General features: G+C 38.2%; 1 long non-coding RNA gene across 1 annotated transcript; it reads right to left on the reverse strand.

Annotated features, from left to right (window-relative positions):
• Window positions 1-289: 289 nt before the first annotated feature.
• Window positions 290-4588, reverse strand: LOC131480769 (uncharacterized). Its single transcript, XR_009245804.1, has 3 exons — window positions 4046-4588; window positions 2428-2639; window positions 290-1044 (listed from the first exon to the last, which is right to left on the reverse strand). It is a non-coding gene; the product is annotated as an uncharacterized LOC131480769 (long non-coding RNA).
• Window positions 4589-10928: the final 6340 nt, after the last annotated feature.

The following is a 10928-nucleotide window of genomic DNA, read 5'->3' on the forward strand; positions in this document are numbered from 1 at the left end:
ATTTATTACACTAGATGTTTCAGGATGTAGCATTGAATATGACAAAAGAAACTACTGCACTGGAGATATTATTAGCCAATATCTGATAATCTCATACAGATCTTTACTAAACAACTCAGTCAAGAGAGTTTAATCCCGTTTACACAGAAACTTTAGAAAGAGTTGGATTCCGTTTATTACTCGCAATCATTGAGCAGTCTTCAGTTAATATTCATCTTCTATGGACACTTAAATTCAAGTAAGTTGCTTTCAAGTTTCTTGATGTCTAACCCAAAAAGACAAACTACCATATTTTTATGTCCCTCAAAATGTCCGTTTGTGTGTGTGTGTGTGTAAAGGAGAGTGGAAAGGAATAGAAACATAATGGCACTGGTGCTACTTCGTTCAGCTAGTGTTTCCATTGTCTTATCTTGAGATAGTGCCCTCCTCCGGAAACTGTTAGGATACGAATTGATGTGGACCACACCACATGAAGGTAATGGCAAATTGATGAGCCTTTAAGAAGATTCAGAGGCAAATAGAGAAATGCATTGTTAATGCCATTAAATATTACTTAGCCTACAGCAAGCTGCGTGTTCAACAGTTTAAACTTTAATTGCTAGCTGATGCAGAAACAAGGCTGGATATATGTAAATCCTATTGAAAGCTAATATCATTTTGGCTGCTCAGATGGATTAGCAGCCACTACAATTAGCGGCATGTGCAGCTAATGATATTAGGGAAGAATCTATCATGCAGCAGTCTGGGCCTTTAAATCTGAAAGGAAGGTGAAGCTTTCCTCCTTCATGGATGCCCCACACCGAGACCTGCCAGTTGCTACTGTAGACTCCAGATGAAAGCCAAGAAACTTGTAGAATGTAGCAGATTGGCTCCACTGTCACCTTGATTTGTTCCTCATTTTACCCTTTACCAGTAATTCTAGTTAAATCCATTATGACCAACACCACCTCCTCCCAGTCCTCTAAGGAGTGATACTGAATCACAGAGCAGGGGCAAAGAAAAGATCCATCTTCAGCTATCGAACATTATGGTTCACTCTGGCTGCTATGGTTAGGAAAAAGGGGAATAGAACGGGATTTTTTAGACTCAGCTGAGACATTATCAGAAGCAGGTTGCTGGATGAAGTACTTATAAAATATTTATCACTATATAATAGGGCTCCCATTCAAAATAGTTTTCATTAAAAATGTCACTCAGGGCATTGTAAGGAAACTGCCATGTTTTGAGAAAAATTTCTGTACCTATTCTATAAAAATAAGCATAGCTGAAGCCCTTTGAGGTCACCAATCCTAACAGGGAATGAAGCACACACAACGCATGGTGAGTCTGTATCCTTGACTGGATAGCATCCTTTCCGTTTCTAAAGATTTACATTCTGACCCTGAGAAATATTAAAATCAAAGTACTTGAGGGAAGCTGGCATTTATTTGTTAAATTTCAAACATCAAAAGTATCATAATTTTATTAGTTGGACTATAAAAAGCTGCTGGTTAGTTGTAACAGCATGTATTACAATTAAGCTAAAATAATTGTCTGTAAATGATTTTAGATAATCCAATTTTCAAGAAAGAAATATTAATCAAAACAACAAATATACATATAAGGAATCTTTGTATCTTCATCTTGTTTTTATAAAATGTTCATAAGACCTAATTTTCGCTAAAAATGTATATCCATAAGCCCTAAATTATTAGCTTCAGTAAAGTATTGTGTCATATGATCAGTATTTATTAGACTGTTTTTGAAAAGCCTAAATAAACTAAGCCATTTGGAAGGGTGTGGGCTAAAGAGTTGTTTAGAGAATGACAGTTTAGTGAAAACATTTTGTGTTTCACTGTGCCTTTGTTACTAATACTGTATAATGTGATACACTATAAAAATATTTTATACAAGCAATTTGTGCTGCAAAAAAAATGAGTAAAGTTCTGAGGAAATTGAGATCAGGCTATTTTTATTTTCTATCACATAGAAGAAACTTCTGTTGATCTAGCTCCACCTGCGTTTGTTTTATGAGGATCTCATCTTGACATAGACAGCAGACCTCAACGAATTGTTGTTGGCACAGAGTGGAGATGATTTGTTATCATAAGAAAACCTTCAGTCTTCCTTTGACAAAACTACACTCAATAGAATTTCAAACGCATCCACCTCTAATGAAAACCTCTGTCTCATTACATGCACTTTTCCCTTTTTATACTGAAATGATGTTAGAATGTTTCTGTGCTAAAGAAATAGATGACATGTTAAATTAATAGTCTTCATAATAAACTTGTTGGTAACAAAAATTTCTTCTCAGAAGTCCTTCTTCAGTCTTTACTGGGTTGAGAAGCAAGATTTTATACTTCCTTCAAAACGAATAAAGATCTAAAATTTATAATAAGGAACATTTGATCCAGTGGTTAAGATGTGCATGTCATATCAGAGAACCTTGATTCAGTATCTGACTCCAAAAGTACCATGTTGGTGCACACACTGAGGATGGGGGCAGTCCGCAAGTGATGGTTCAAGTAAGTGGATCCCTGCCACCCACATGAGAGAAGTAGATTGCACTGCCAGCTCCCAGCTTTGCTTGGGAGCAGCTTCAGCTCTTGCAGGTACATCGGTAGCAAGCCAGCAGATGGGAACCTGCTACTCTGTCTCTGAAACAAACAAATACAATTTCTAAGAATTGGCAAAAATATCCAGATGTAATGCGGAAGTGATTTATGACTAGCTTTGCTCACATGAAGAGCCATAACAGCAACTGCAACCACAAGAGACTAAGACTTATCATTATTAAATTCAACACACATTCACTCAGGACCTCTAAGTGCCAAACACACTGATTTAAGTGGATCTAAGTTATTGTCCTTGCCCTTAGGAAGCTCACAGCTAATCAAACACAAAAGCACAAATGCTGCATGTTCTCACTTACATGAGGAAGCTTTAAAAAATAAGTGATTTCTTAGATACAGAGATTGGAATAAAAAAAATAGAATCCAAAGCCTGGAACACAGAGGTACAGAAGGAACAGATGGAGACAGGAAGGTTAATGAACACAAGAGTGACGTTAGAAGGAATTGCTCTTAATGTGCTGTAAGTAGCACAGTAGAGTCACTGCAGCAGACGAAAAATGTATATTTCAAAACAGCTAGTATGAAAGATTTTCGGTGCTCCCACACAAAGAAATGACAAATGCTTGAGGTGATGGATATACCTGTTAGTCTGGTCTAATTGTAGCACACCACATACATGGATTGAAATGTCACACTATACCTCATAATTATGGATAATAATTGTCCTCCAATTAGAATGAAAATGTGTATTAAAAAGCAAAATTGAAGCTTCGTGACAGAAGGAAAAGATAAAGCTTACCAAGTTAGAAACATTCAATAGGAAAGGCATTTAACTTAGGTTAAGTTGGTCAGAATTTAAAACGTAAGATTATATTCACAAATGAGCTACTTAATAGCGAGGACAATAACGTAGTTTTCCGTATTATAAGCTTTCAGGCATTATATTGTTGTAAAGAATTTCATGTTGGTTATAGTATATCCGTCACTTGCATCTGAGCATTCCAACAAAGTCAAGAGACAATGCTATCCAGGCAGCTCTGCCCCAGGTTATGAACTGCCCGGCATAGCTCATGCTTCCTACATCCCACCTCGCAGTCTACCTACTACATGCACTTGTCTCTTCCCTAAAAGCCGTAACACGCATAGGACCAAGTTTATCTTCACATCTTGTATTCCTCACCAATCAACTCATCTTGTGTGACTCATAGCGAGTTGGCTCAGAAATGTTGAGTGGCAAGACAAGAGAGTAGATTCGTTGTTTTTCGTTTCTCTCCACTAAAGGCAGAGGATCTTAAACCTGTCACTGGCCAGTTTTCCCCTATACTGTAAACAGAGGAAGCAGCAGGGGAGTTCTAATTTTAATTTACTGTGGTGTCCATTTATAGATAGTATACAAGTATAAAAGGACATTTATGAAATAGAGGGAGCAAATGACCATTTCAAAGGTGCATGTCTATTGCGTATTTGGAGGGATCACTCCAGATATACACCTTGACTGTAATGGATTCTTGAAGTAAAGTGTTCAATCTCTAATTCAACATACCCTTGACTCATTATCTTCTTGTAAACCTGCTTCTCTTTCTCTCCAGTTTGACACTATATCCCGTTTATCTCATAACTCAAGTTTTCCTTTGGCTTTTTACCCGCTATTAATTTGGCCAACAAAACCCATCAATTTTCTACACTACAGGCCTGTAAAAGCTGTCCTTTCCCTTTCTTTCCCATTCTTGTCATTGTCATAGCTGTGTTGCTCATCATTTCTATTCACAGTGAGCTTCTAAAGGTTTCTCTATCTCCCGTGGCCTGTATCACCCTCATTTTATGCACTACCCACAAAATTCTCTTCTCAAAATACATTGCTGTTTAGAACCTTCTTATCTAAAAATTACAGCATAAAATTCTTAGAGTGGTATTCACAATATTTTCTAATTTGGTAACAAGAATTTGAAATTTCTAGTTCATCTTTTTCTTTCTGACCGCACATCTGAGAGTTTGTGATGCTAGATTGCTTAAGCTCCATTGAGAATTTTCATGTTTTCTAGTTCTTGCAAATTCTGGAATTCTATTGGATTCATGCCATCACATAAACCTCACTGTGGTAGAACACTAGCTTCCACAATTCAGATCAATATCACCTCCTCCCTGAAGCATTCCATAGTTACTGAGAATAATTACCTGCTCAAGCAGCTCTTACACTTTAAGACCTAAAAATGTCTGCCACACAAAATAAAAATATTTTAGCATCCCTTCCAGAAAAACTGGTGGGAGCCATCTAAGGCTGGGAATGTAGAAGTAGGCAAGACAAACAAGGTTAGCTTCATGTAAGCTTGATTTTCGTGGAGAATATAAACGTAGAGAAACATGGCTATAGGGTACTATTAAGCTGTCTAGTATCTATTTCATTTTAGTATTTAGCCGTTTGTTGTGTTGAAGTATGATTTTGCTGATCTTGGCAGATTTTAGGATAATCTAGGCTGGCTTGTAACTCTAACAAGACATTTGTCGACAATTAAGGCGCAGAACATTTTTTTTTTAGCCATTTTAAGGTATATAGCAGCCGGTCCTGTATATAAACTAAAATTGAAATGTCAATGAGCTAATCATAGGATGTGGTTAAGAACTTGCATTTTTTTCTAACATACTGGTTACTCAAAACCATGTCAATTCCATAATGTTGCAAATTGCTGTTGATGTTATATTGGGACTCTTAATGGACTGGGATGATATTCTACCAGCTCTAACTTCAGACCAGAAATAGTCTCCCCAAGAAACTGTTCAACCCATCTGGACAATAAGTAGATGGACTCTATGCTTGGTATATGTTTGCAAAGAAAGAATCTTGATTGAATTTGAACTGTAATACTGCATCAAGGTGGAGGAATCCACCAGGGGGAGGGGAGGGGAGGGGTGGGAGGATTCCCAGAGCCTATGAAACTGTCACATAATGCAAAATAATTAATAAAAAATAATTTAAAAAATGCAGAGAAACAGATAACTTCCTAATTTTAACTATTACATAAGAAGTATGACAAGTCACCATAACCCAGTGCATTGAAACAGCAATAATTTATCTCTCATATGTCTTTGGATGGAGAGAGGCTAAAAGACCTACAAAGTGGGTTTACCTGAAAAGGTTTCACTGCACATTTCTGTCAGCTGTTCCTTACTGTGAAATGGCACAGGTGCACACCAACTAAGCTCCATGGTACAAGTGTTTTCCAAAACTCCACTTACAGCCCACCTGCTGTTCTCTCACTGATCAAAGTAAGAATACCACTAAACGCAGCATGCTGGAATTATTCTCTGCTTGCTGTGAAAGGATTATAAAGCCTTATACCATGAGGCAGAGAATCAGAGATGCGGCAAGGAGGATTTTAAAGTAGAAACTAAGACATTTGGATTTTAGTATTGCATTTGCCAACAACAGTGCTGCTTTGAACATGCCACATGTTCTTGCTATGCCCTAGTATTCAAAACTGTAAGATAATGTCACTTCATGAGGTAATACATAGATTTCTTTCAAGACGTAAATTTCTCACATACTTTTAATATTTGGAAGGTCAGATGACTTTGGCAGATGACTAGGTAAACAATTCTTTGATAAAAAATAATGAAAAGTATGAATCCATTCTTAAAAAGTGCTTCCTAACACTATGGTGTGGCTGTGTGATGCCGAGGAGCAGCAAAGATAACACTAGAAAAATGTGCTTAGCCAGAAAGAACATCAAGAGGTTTGTGACTCACTTACTGACTCTAACATAGGCTACTTTGTAACGCTAACAAGGAATGGCTGGGCACTGACAAAAATACAGTGTTTAAGAGTTTCTGCCCTGCAGTGAACACCAGGAAAGATGCTCAGGTAGGAATCCTGGCTTGCCCCTTCCTTAAGTGAATTGTCTTTCAATGTTCTGTCTTCTCGTTTGTAAAACAAGGAAGATTTACTTAATTACATGCTGCACACAAAGTTTAAGGAGACTATCTAGCATAGAACTCAAAACATCTCAGACATAAATAGATACATATTACTTTGTTTGGAACTTTTGGGTCATTTATTTTCATTTTATTTGAAAGGAAAAGATAAGGAGATAGAGATCTCCCATCCTTTGGTTCACTCTGCAATTACCCACACAAGCCAGGCCTGGGTCAGATTAAAGTCAGCAGCCCAGAATTACACCGGAGTTTCTTGTGTGGGTTGCAGGGAGCCAGGTAGTTGGGCCATCATCTGCTGCATCTAGGGTGCCTCTTATCAGGAAGCTGATTGGAAGTTAAGTAGCCATGACTCAAAGAAGGCCCTCCAAGATAGGATGCAGGTGTCCAAGGAGCAACTAGACTGCTGCACCATAGTCCATCCCCATGTATAGTACTCTTTGTGAAAGCCAGTGACATGTATGTTTATGTAAATATATGTATACATAGTGCATGTGCATACAAAGGTACTTCAAAAAGTTTGTGGAAACAAAATTAAAAGGTAACATTATTTGAGTACTAAAACTTTGAAACCCTTGAGTGGAATATTCAAGTTTGTGGAAAATGAGCATTATGAAAAAAACTAAATTTCAAAAATTTTTGCACCAAAATAAACTTGCTCGAACCTTTTCATGTACTCCTATGTTATATGATATACAGGTACTGTATATGCCTGGTATATACTATATGTAATTGTGTAGATATATGTGTATAAATAGATATTGTATATTGTGTGCTAGAGAGAGAAACAGAGCAAAAGAGACAGAGGGCGAGGAGGAAGGGAGTGAGTGAGAGAAAGAGAGAGAGAGAAATCTTGTAGTCAGTTATGCTGATGGTTCATCAAGCAGGGGAAGTAAAACCTAGAGGAATATATTCCAATTTATGCCCAGAAAATGAACCTACAGCTCCTTTTCCCTCAAACTGCAGGTTTTTAGGCATCATGGGTATGAAATATAACTGCAACATTTCTAAATCCTTTTAAGTAGCAGTCATCTTCCCCATTCTCCTCCCCAATACTATTAAGCCCTTCACAGGTATCAATCGTAGAGAAGTAGGAAGAACTACACTTTAAAAGGATTTTAAATAATGTCTCCAAGAAATATAGCAGCCGATTGTTCAATGGGGATTACCAGCCAAGAGTGTGCTAGAGTGGTGAGGGTTTTCCTTTAAAAGGTTTTTAAATAATGCAAGTGTACTTCTTGGCAACATTACTCAGAAACATTTACAGAGCAGAGATGCCTGCTGCACCTAGCCACCAGGAATGTGCACCATGAAAGAGATTTTAGAGAGATTTTAGAGAGACACACGGCCTTGACATTGTTGTGACATGGAGATTAGGAGTTTGATTCAAAGCACTGGCAGCAGCAGAGTGAAGAGATTCTTAGAGAATATTTGATCCTTTGCTGAGCAATTTCCTGTGCTTTCCAAGAGAGATGCGAAAGAACAGCAGTCCCTGCCCTTTGATTTCTCCATCACTTTGCTTTAAAAGCAAACTTGAGGTCCATAGTCATCAATCAACGTCGGCATTGGTTCGGCAGTTGAGTTGCTGTTTGAAACACCCAATCCTATATAAGATACTGAGGTTCAAGTTCTGGATCTGCTTCAGACGCCAGCCTTTTGCTAATGGACACCTTTGGTGGGCAACAAGTGATGGATGATTCTAGCATTTGGATCTTGGCTCTGCTGTCCACATAGATGAGCAGGATTGAGTTCTCGGCTTGCTGTTTTGACCTAGCCCAACCCTGGTTGCTGCATAGATCTGAAGAGTAAATCAGCAGATGATTTCTGTCTCTGTCCTTCTGCCTTTCAAATGGGTAAAAAAAATAAATAACATTTTAATCATGAAATTTTAAACAATCTGCTTCTCTTCCAAGCACTCAATGTCCAACTCGCTCCACAGTCAAACTGCACTTCTATCTGTGAGATATGGGTATGGCCTGTTTTGGTGAGTTAAGGCATAAAATTTAGAGTCAGAAATTACTAGTTTAAAATTTTGGTCTGTAACCCTGGGTGATTTTAGGACATTTATTTTTCCCCCTTGAGTCTCAGCCTTCTCTTCTATAAAGCAAAACTTAAAAACGATTGCTCCTTGAATTCTTGTAAGGGTAAAATGAAATCAAAATATGTGAAACCCTTAGCTCCATACTCATTACATGTATTTGAGGAGCTGTAGCTATGGAGGCTGTGAATTTATGATTGTCATTTTAATTGCTGTGTGCCCATAGGGCACCTATGTTTTGTTATCTGATGTGATGAGTTCAATGGTTGAGTCTGGTCCATGGCTGGTGCCATTTTTAGGAATGGTTATGCACTGACTGATAACTGTGGGCCATGTGGAAGTTCTCTCTTAAGAAGAAAAATGAACAATGCAGATACTTAGTGTAGAAAATATAATGTTTGAACTCACTTAGAATTAGTATAATGCAAAAGATAGAAAAAAATGAATAGTCCTAAGAATCAGAGAAAAACTCTTTTATACTGAGGGTAGAAATGTAAAGTAGTTCAGATGTCATAGAAAACAACACAGAGCGTCCTTAAAAAGTCTTGACCTAGCAGCTAAGGTCCTCACCTTACATGTGCCAGATTCCCATGTGGGTGCTGGTTCTAATCTTCCCATCCAGTTCCCTGCGTTTGGCCTGGGAAAGTAGTCAAGGATGGCCAAAAGCCTTAGGACCCTGAACCCCACATGGGAGACCCGGAAGAAGCTCCTGGCTCCTGGTTTCAGATTTGCACAGCTCCAGGAGTTGTGGCCACTTGAGGCTCCTGGCTCCTGACTTTGAATCAGCTGAGCTCCAGCCACTGAGTCCACTTGGGGAGTGAATCAACAGATGGAAGATCTTTCCCTCTGTCTCTCCTCTCTTTATATGTGCCTTTCCAATAAAATAAATAAATCCTAACAAACAAACAAAAAACCTATAACTAGAACTTCTAAGTCATTCTGGAAAGGAAAATCACTGAATTTGAATAAATGTTTGCACTCCTAGTTTACTGCAGCATTATTCACGATAGGCGCGATGTTGGATCAGGCTGTTCGTCAACCATTAACCATCTTACAAACGTGATATGTATACACAGTAGAATGACATTCTGTCATTTGGAACAGAGTGTTTGGAACAGAGTGTTTGGAACTTAAGTTAAATGAGCCAAGCATGGAAAGACATATATGTCATGAGATCATGTATACAGAGAATACTTACTAGAGGCTGAAGGTTATGGGAAACAGAAAAGCATTATTGACCATAGGGGAAAAGTTTTAGATAAGCTGAAGGAAAAAAAAAGGTTAGCAATCTGTTAATACTGGCTGCTTAATACTGTTTAATACTGCCTAAAGACAGTAAAAGCACACATTTCAAAATTGCTGAACATTTTTTAACATTCTCACCTCAAAACTAATAAGTTGGAGAGGTGATAGATAATAAGATTAGTGTCATCTCTCTAGACTGCATACACAGATAAGAACATCACATTGTCCTCCATAAATATATGAATTTTCATTTGTTATTCAAATGAAAAGTGTGACATTTGGCATAGTGGTTAAGATGCTGGTGATGACACTTTCACCTCACATCGGACTACCTGGATTTGATGTTGGACTTGACTCCTGACTTCAGCTACCTACTAATGCAAAATTTATGTGGCAGTAGATGATGACTCAAACAGTGGGGTCCCTTCCTTCCTTGTGGATGACCTGGAGTAAGTTCCCAACTCCCAATTTCAGCTGTTTCCAATCACAATTGTTGCAGGCATTTATGGAATGAATCAGCAAGTAGTGTTTCTGTCTGTGAATCTCTCTGCTTATCTGCTTCTTAAATAAACAAGTAAATATAGTACATAAGCAAAAATTCACACGATGCCTCAATAGCCTGGAAGACTTCCAGAAACCAGAAATATTTCTATCTGTTGCATCTCTTATCACTAGATACATGAGAAAATGTAGCATGTCTAGGACCAGGATCAAAGAATGCTGAGCTGACAGGTGAGTGGAAATAATGCAACTCAAATGACAGGAGGGTAAATGATGTCCCTCCAGCATCCAGATAGTGGAACGGGTCTTGTGTCATTGACCACAATGACAGAAAATCAAACTGAACCCCATTAAAGGAAAAAAGTCATCTATTTTCGTTAGCCCAGCAGGCCCCTGAAAGCTCCTCTCAGTATGAAAAAATGGAAGGGCACTTGAGAAGATGGGGGTCTCAGTTCTAATGAGGCTTCTCACACCTCCTGGTGAGCAGGGAGCTCTCTTTTAAATATGAGGGATTGATGTTGAAAAGAGTCTCCTCTGCTATGTGAGTTCCTTCCCTGCCGTTCCATGACAAGAGGACACGATTAGGTGAGGACCTTTTCAGTTAACTGAGATGAACCAAAACAAGGAAACCATTTTTTAAAAGCAAACAGCTGACCCAGCTT

Source organism: Ochotona princeps, chromosome 7 (assembly GCF_030435755.1).
Source record: "Ochotona princeps isolate mOchPri1 chromosome 7, mOchPri1.hap1, whole genome shotgun sequence".
Classification (NCBI taxonomy): Eukaryota; Metazoa; Chordata; class Mammalia; order Lagomorpha; family Ochotonidae; genus Ochotona; species Ochotona princeps.